Below are 9487 nucleotides of genomic sequence, written 5' to 3'. Positions count from 1 at the left end.
TAAAATTAAGGGTAGACTTAAGATAAATCAAGAATAACTTTTATCGAGGGAATAATAGAATTGTTAAAGGTGGATAATTTGAAAAGTTATTAATAACTACTTTCTCACCATTCGGGTCATAATAGTGCGCGTTCAACGTAGATGTTTTAACTTGTATTATACAATTACATAAAGAAAATAATTCAGCCATTAAGGCTTGGCGCCCAACAATTGGACAGTAGCATCTTACATGAACACACGCTGTTTCCCATTCATATAGCATGACCAATAAATATTAAGAGTCGTAAAATCCTCCTCCGTAATCATTGCACATTTCATTGTAGAATTAATATGACTCAGATGTGAATCATCCGAATATAATTTTCCTTCAATTTACTTTTTACGACAAACTACGTGCAGTGGTAGTATCTTAATAACGAGTTCATGGATATTTATATTGTATGCTATATTTTCACCTTGTAGCTAAATGTACTTCAATAATCCGTTGCCCATAACATCTATATATAATATCTACATTCTATTATTATTCCTCTTTCTTAATTATAAAAAAATATAAATATCACACATATGGCTGCTTATTTTATTTCCTTTATCATCCTTCATTATAATAATTTCTCTTCATTCGTTATGTTATTATAATTAATATCCATAACCTATTGCTATACTTTTATTTAATAACAAAACACCCTTATAACTTTTTACCATCTCTTTTTTTATAACCATCCATTTAATACTTTTTTTTTATGACAGATTTATATAATCCATTAAATGCATTAAAAACGTAAAATATAAAATCATATTTAATACTAATATTTTTCCAATGTCCCATATTCGATATTTNATAAATTAACAACTATTAAAAATATAATTAATAAATATTTCTTTAAGGTATTAGAGATATAAATATAATTATAATAATAACACAATAAAAATTTGAATCACATAAAATTGGTGCAGTTATATCAATATACTTAAAATATTCTAATAATATATTAAACTTCATTTAAAATTGCTCGATAATAAAAATAAGTAAATAACTTAGATTAATAGTTATTTATACGTAAAATATAAAATCATATTTAATATTAATATTTTTCCAATGTCCCATATTCGATATTTACTGTCGATATTAAACCGATGATAAAATATTTAAATAAATAAAAAATAAAAAAATACGCCACTTCTTATCATAATAATCAAACAGGATCGTCAGGATTAGTCATTATATATATTAATTGAAATGATTTGAAGTACTTATTTTGAAAATATTGATATTAATACAAACATTGGTCTGAGTGAACGATATATTTGTAATATACAAATAATAAAAATGTAGCACAGTGAGGTCGTGGAACAAGTATAGATGATATCTAACAGCAATTAACATCATAAAATGTAAAACTTTACAATTTCTGTTTTAAAATTTTATTCAAATATTAAATGCTTGTTAAATTATTTGTTTTTCGTGGGAACGTTTTATTATTTTCATTAAATAGTACTCTATTTTTTTTAATTTGGCGTCTGATTTTTAATAGTAGAAGAATCGTAGAATGGATTTTTTTTTTATATTATAGTACACTTCATTATCTTTAATTAGATCTAAAATAACAATTGTTAGTCATTCTGGAACATTTTCAAAAATTGAAAAAATTATTTTTACATGCGTAGGTGGTCTTCTTTAACCCTGTACTTTAGTTTTCATAAAAAGTATACTAAAAGAATAATTATTATCTCTAGATTTAACCGTTAAAATTATTTTCATGTGATCAATCTTTTTTCTCATAAAATGGTATTTTTCGATAAATAAGAAAATTACAAAAAAAAAAAATTGTAGTAAAAATTAACAGATTAATTATTCAAATTTAATAAAATAATGTCTATAAATTATGTATTTCAAAATTAATATAAAATGTATTTATTAATAGTTAAGTTGGACTTCTACCCCAAATAAAATTTTTTTTTTTTAATCCATACCAGAAATTGTGTGCTAAAATAAAAGAATGTAAAATAAAATATTATGTATTCAACAAAATAATTTCATGATTTATAAAAATTTTTTATTAACTTAAAACAGTATTTTTAATGAGTACAATATAGCATAAATCTATGAAAATTTTGTATTATCAATTAACGTATTCATTTGAATTTTGATTGGTAGTTCCTATTTTTTTATCTATTTTACTTGCATTATAAAATAGTTCATATTTGAATGAAAATATCCACTAAAAATTTAATTATTTGTTTAAATATAGTGCTCAACAGACTTGTTCTATTCATAATTATACTGCGTTTTTCTTTATTGTTATATCACGAAAAATAGAATGTAAAAGTTATAAAACCACTAATTGCTAAATTAATTTGAACATTTTATTCATCACATACTTCATACATATAAAATTATTATATGTAAATTATTTTTAAAATAGTCATGAAAAATTGGTCTTTTGAGTGAAACGAAATTTTCGAAAAACTTTCAAGACTTCAAAATAATAATAATTTTACTAATGCACATTTGAACAAATCCATAAATAAAAGCAGTAATTTAATGAAAATAATGTAAGTGCTCTAATTTAGGGTTGTTCTCAATATACAATTATATAATATAATGGATAAAGACAACAAAGCTAAAAAAGTTTTATTTTTGTAAATTTAGGGTCATAAATTTCTATTTGAGTTTAATAATTAGTATAATGTAACAAGCAATTACAAAAAATTTAATTACAATTCTATCAATTTCACATTCATTCGGGAATTACTTCAATGTTAATATAAAAATTATGAATCGTAATTTCAATTTTTAAATTGAATACAATTGAAGTTTAGATTAAATCTATTTCAGTGTAACATTTTATTATTTTAATTATATCAAACATTAATATATTTATTGATTTAAGTGTCATTGTATTTTTTGGCCAAAAAAAATAGTTTAAAAACAAGTATGGTAGTAATATGAGCTAATATTCGATACCTGAGCTTGTTTATTTAAATATAAGAAAAATGCCTTTCAAAATACCTTCAAAAATATTAAATATAATAATAATTTTATTTTTCTTAACAATAATGATATTTTGTTAAATTGTTTTACACTAAAAATTAATTTTCAGCTATTTTCTTATACTCTAATTTGTATCAATTTTTAACTTTCGCAATAATTATACAAACAACAATTTATAATAATAAATTAAGAAACAAAATAATATTTCTTCATACAAAAATTGTTAATTGTTTCTAAGAAAACAAATGTATTACACACAATTAATCACGCTGTATACATATGACAAATTAAACGAATAAGCGCTCATTTTATTTTTAAATCTGCATTTTTTTCATTATACAATGAAAGTACGATACTTTTGACTTTCATTTGTTGGTTATAATTTAAATACTAATTCAAATTCTAATAAAATAAACAATTGACGTCTAAAATTTATACCATAGAATGACTATCTCTTCAAGCACCTTAAGTGTTCTTATGCAGCTGGTTTAGTACTTTCTACGCATCGTTAAACATTATGCCTCCTACGATGGATATCTGTTTCGCCTTATTATTATATATTCTCACCTCTTGCGAATAACCGATTTCAGTCGTATTTCCTGAGTAGTTATTCTTTGATAATTTCAGTACATATAAGTATACTATTATTAAAACGTACCCATCATTTTGAGAATTACAGGTTATGGGATTGAAAATAATACAAGGTAGGAAAGGTTAAGCTAGTCAAAAGCCTATCTGTCAGAATCTTATTGACAACAAAATATGTCAATTGTTATAATCGATTATGAACAGTTTGTTTAGTTATTATGCGTGTTGTACTGTAACAGGAAACTTCAAGGTTTTTTATAATGTATATAACAAACAACGGACAACAATTCATATTTATCGAAACTTTAAAAGATATACTAACTAATTTATCAGTATTTTCAAATATTATTCATGTTAATATCTTATATTAAAATTCAATTGACGAAGTATTTTTGAAAGAAGTTACAGATACTTAAATAAGCTGGTCATGTATTTACAGCATAATAAATTCAAAAATTAATGTCACATAAAATTATAATTATTATTTGTTACGACTATATTTACTAAAAAAATATTATCGAATTAATTATTGCAACTTTATTAATGTCGTCATCAGTAACCGAAATAAAACACCTGAATCGTTATAAATAAGATAAATTTCCTATAAAATGAACTCCATTTTGACTTTTATACGTAATTTAAATTACTTTATGTTGTACAAATACAAACATATATTTTTGAAAAAAATTTATAACCTTAATTAATATAAATATTTTTTTTTGCTTTAAATATGTTCAAAAAAAATTTTCTTCTATTACTCTTTTTTATTTTTTTATCAACTGAACTTACAGGTAATTATTTTCTTTAATATTTCCTTATAAATATTGTATGTTTAGCACACAATAATCTGAAACAAACATTAAATTGTATTCATTTATATATCCCAATTAAAATGTTGAATTGGTTACTTATTTCAAATTTAATGAAAGAAATAAAATCTTTTATATAGTAGGTATATGGCAATATGTTTTCTAGACTTCTGATTTCAAATGTATAATCAATTTTTAAATTTTAAGGGATTTGAAGATTAGTAATTAAAATAAAATAGTATTTTTAATATACTGAAAAATCGTATTCAACTGTAAGTTTAAATAGTCGCCATAAAATTGTTATTAATAATAAATAATAAATATATGAGTAATTGTAAGAACATTTTCTTAGATATTTTAGACAAATATGTACAATTCGGTTGACACTTGGTTGTTGCTCATAATACTTTATACAATTTTATGTCTTATTAAAAATTAAATTTTTAAATATAATGAAAAAGTATAGCTTATGGTCAAATATTAAACAAAAATATGGTAGCTGTATCGAATAAAAAACAGTCTTTTAAACTCGGGGTACGAAGATCCCATATTTCCCCAAACATCATTTTTTTGTATTTTTATTGTAATAAATCATTTTAATATTANCTGTTCAGTAAATAAAATAACAGGTAACTATTATATATAAACAATATGAACAATAGAAACCAGTTTCATTTCTTACTAAACACTCTATATAAGTATTTTGGTTAATTTGATAAACTCTCTGTGCATAAAAATATAGATAAATATACACTAAAAATTTTCGAAAAGTTAAATAAATAACATTTTTTAGTAAATCTGACTCTTTACCAGCCTACCGGGGACGATTCAAAATAGTAACTTTTTCAGCTTAACTTTTGAAAATGTTTTGGAAATACTGTATCCTTTAAACAAATGTTAAATTAAAGATTATTTTACGTACTATAAATTAAAAATAAAACATTTTATCTCGAAGACTTATCTTCTATGTGTAAATGAATGCCGTAGTTAAAAAACACGCAATTTTTGTGTTCAAGTTTTATTTTTTTTTGTTTATTTTAAAATTTCTTACAATGATTTGCCATAGTAATGAGACCAACAAATTTTATAAAATTTACATTAATTTAATTTACATTAAATATAAATTTAAACTTATTTTGCTTATTTAAAGTTAAGAAAAGCGACTTTATATTTTTGAACTGGCTTAAATAGTACTTTTTAGCTACTTATTCGTGTAATGCATGGTAGCTGTATCGAATAAAAAACAGTCTTTTAAACTCGAAGTACGAAGATCCCATATTTCCCCAAACATCATTTTTTTGTATTTTTATTGTAATAAATCATTTTAATAAAAGTGTTAGTAATCATTTCTATGTAACTTTAGGTGTTTAAATAAATGCAAAAATTGAAATATTCAGAAACATATTCTGTATATTTACATAGTATTCTATAATATACTGATATTCAGAAATATTCCGTTGCGATCAATAGATTTTTTTTTTATAGATACATGAGGTATTTACTTATCATTTTGTATATATTTTTTGTAAACTTACCCATTTACCTGCACACAAAGGAGGATTCAAAATGACAAATTTTTCACAAAAAAATAACTTTTGAAAGTGTTCCGTTAATACTGACACTTATATATATATATCTTAAATTAAAGATAATGTTAATAAATTTATTATGGAAAAAAAAAATTTGAACTTTATTTTATGTTTGCGGTGAAAACGGACATTGAAAGTTATAAAAAAATACGATTTTTTTTTTTTAATTCTTTTTTATATTTTTAATTTTATAATGCTATAACTTTTTGAAAAATGTATAGATCAATACAATTTTTTTTATGATAAGTACAATTTATATACTTCTTTTATGAGACATGTTTTTTTTTTTTTTTACCGGACAATTTCCCTTTATACAGGATGGGTTCAAACTTAAAAATGCATATAGAAAACAGAACTTTTTCAACTTAATTTTCGAAAATGTTCCGGAAGTACGGACGCTTATATACAGGGTGATTTTTTTATCATAACCCATTCAATTACTTACAGAATAATAATAATTAAATTTTTTTTTTTTTTTATTATCTTTAGTTACACATTATTCTTGAATTATTAACTATGTAATACTTTTTAAGTTCATCCCTTGTACCTGGTAAGTGTGTCAACTTTGTTTTTTTAAATGGTAACACATATTTTGAATTTAATAAAATGTTTGAGTTTTTAATTTAATAACAAATGTCATTTGAATTTTTAATATAACTTTATTCGTTTATTAGATATAAACATTTAAAGTTTCAATTTTTTGAGTTAATATACATGTATAATACACTAGGGATTAAAACTACAGGTAGCTAATTGGTTTTTTATGACATCGATATTAGCAGGTACAAAGCATTGTTATTATCAATGGTAGTAAGACACATTGTTGTGAGTTTATAAATACACTAACTGACAATACAGAATGTATATCTATTGATAGTCATAATTGATAATAAACAATCCGTGACTGTGATAGCAATATCATAAAAAATCAATTAGCTACCTGTATTTGTAATCCCTTGTGTATTATACCTATATATTAACTCAAAAAATTGAAACTTTAAATGTTTATATCTAATAAACGAATAAAGTTATATTAAAAATTCAAATGACTTTTGTTATTAAATTAAAAACTCAAACATTTTATTAAATTCAAAATATGTGTTACCATTTAAAAAAATAAAGTTGACACCCTTACCAGGCATAAGGGATGAACTTTAAAAGTATTACATAGTTAATAATTCAAGAATAATGTGTAACTAAAGATAATAAAAAAAAAAAAAATTTAATTATTATTATTCTGTAAGTAATTGAATGGGTTATGATAAAAAAATCACCCTGTATATAAATCTTAAATTAAAGCTTATGTCATATACTTAAATATGAAAAAAAAAATTTTCGGACTTTATTTTGTTTTCATGGTGTATACAAACATCAAAATTAATAAAAAAAATACGATTCTAATAAAAAAGTATAATCTTAAATCATTTAATATTGATTTCATACTATATTTAATTGCTATAATAAATATTTATTCATATATTACACTTATAAATCATAAAACTTGTAATCAGGATATAAATAAGGAAATAGGAGATCATATTGTTAATGGAATAATCCACCAATTTTTAAAATTAAAGGTTATCTACAGATTTGTTTGAATTTAAGTTTTTTATGATAGTGATTTTAAATTATTGTCAAATATCATCTATACTGGACCCAACTATGCCAATTCCACATTCTGCTGCGACCCCACTGTGCTACCATTTATTTATATTCAAATCACTCTACATATCAAAAAATCTACATGTAATATAAATATAGTATATTTAATTTAAGCAGATTATTTGTAAAAGGAATCGCATAAAAAAATTACAAAATCATTTTTAACAGTTTAGATATAGAGGGTGATTTTTTATCAAAACCCACTTAATTACTTATAAAATAAATAATAGTAAATGGAATTGAATATTTAGTATATCTTTATTTGTTTATTAGATATTAACATTGAAAGTTTCAAATTTTTGAATCAATATTGATGTATAATACACAAGGGATTATAAATACAGATAGCTAATTGGTTTTGTATGAAGTCGTTGTCACAATCACGGATTGTTTTTTAACAATTATGACTATTAATAGATATACTTTCTGTATTGCTAGTTAGTGTATTTATAAACTCACAATGCACCTTACTGCCATTGATAATAAATGCTGTGTACCTGCAAATAACGATGTCATAAATAACCTGTAACGACACAAATTCGAAGGTGGACCGTTCATGATTTTTTTGTTATGTCTACTTTTATCTATTTTATCGCGCGAAAGAACCTTTTTCTGACACAGCGGTGTCAACCACTCATTATTTTGCCGCTGACCGCTAGATAAGGCGATAAAAGAGAATATAATTAAAATCGAATTGTTTATCAGTATTGATCCCTTCCAAAAAGACTGGCCGTTATCGATATGAAATTGCCGTTAGATCGGTATTGACTCTTCTCTATTTTAGCTTCGATGCGAAGCTGAGAAGGTATTGGTTTTACTAAGACGTGTTTTTTTTTTTTTTTTTTGTGTCTGTTACCACTTTTTCTCAGCTCTCACCGAACCGATTTCTTTCAATGATACGTCAAAAGATCACAAATCGTATCTAGTCGAAGACATTACCCTCAAAAATTGAAAAAAATTCCCTCGTTCCCCGTAAATGGGGGAAACCTCCAAAAAAATTACAAATTTAAAAATCGCTAATTTTCGAAATTTTTTCAATTTTTTTTACTAAAAACTGCCGTAACTTTTTTAAAAATAAACATATAAATATAATTCTTTTTTTTATAGATGCATGATGTCATTACCTATCATTTGGTATATTTTTTTTATAAATCTGACTTTTTACCTGCCCACAGGAGGAGATTTAAAATGACAACTTTTTTACAAAAAATTAATTTTTTGAACTTAACTTTTAAAAGTGTTCCGGAAGGTCTGACACTTTTATATATATCTTAAATTAAAGCTAATGTAATATAATTTATTATGAAAAAAAAAAATTTCGGACTTTGTTTTATCTTCATGGTGAAAACGGCTACCGAATGCTATTTTTGTGTGAAAATTTTCGATTTTGTATTTTACATTTTTAACTTTATTATGCTATGACTTTTTGAAAAATGTATGGATCAATATAATTCTTTTTTATGTAGATGCATGATGTCTTTACCTATCATTTGGTATATTTTATTTATAAATCTGACTTTTTACCTGCCCACAGGGGGGAATTTAAATTAACAGTTTTTTTACAAAAAAATTTACTTTTTCAACTTAATTTTTGAAAATGTTCCGGAAATACTGATACTTTTATATATATCTTAAATTAAAGCTAATGTAATTTACTTTATTTTGCAAAAAAAAAAATTCGGACTTTAGTTTATATTCACGGTGAAAATGGCTACCAAATGCTATTACTGTGGGAAAATTCTTGATTTTATTTTTTAAATTTTTAACTATATATTGCTATAACTTATTGAAAAGTGTATTGATCAATATAATTTTTTTATGGGAAATACTATTTTTTAATAATC

At 23.1% G+C, this 9487-nt stretch overlaps 1 long non-coding RNA gene across 2 annotated transcripts in view; it reads left to right on the top strand.

Annotated features, from left to right (window-relative positions):
* The first annotated feature begins 4214 nt into the window (after positions 1-4214).
* The window catches only part of LOC126901574 (uncharacterized), a 23566-nt gene continuing 18293 nt past the window's right edge, over positions 4215-9487 (top strand). For both annotated transcript variants that reach the window (XR_007703068.1, XR_007703067.1), the window contains exon 1: positions 4215-4374. This is a non-coding gene — a long non-coding RNA (uncharacterized LOC126901574). The remainder of the gene's footprint in view (positions 4375-9487) is intronic.

This window comes from Daktulosphaira vitifoliae, unplaced genomic scaffold, assembly GCF_025091365.1.
Source record: "Daktulosphaira vitifoliae isolate Bord-2020 unplaced genomic scaffold, ASM2509136v1 Scaffold_3, whole genome shotgun sequence".
Classification (NCBI taxonomy): Eukaryota; Metazoa; Arthropoda; class Insecta; order Hemiptera; family Phylloxeridae; genus Daktulosphaira; species Daktulosphaira vitifoliae.
The sequence above is the reverse complement of the archived record's forward strand: the minus strand, read 5'-3'. Positions and strand labels throughout refer to the sequence as shown.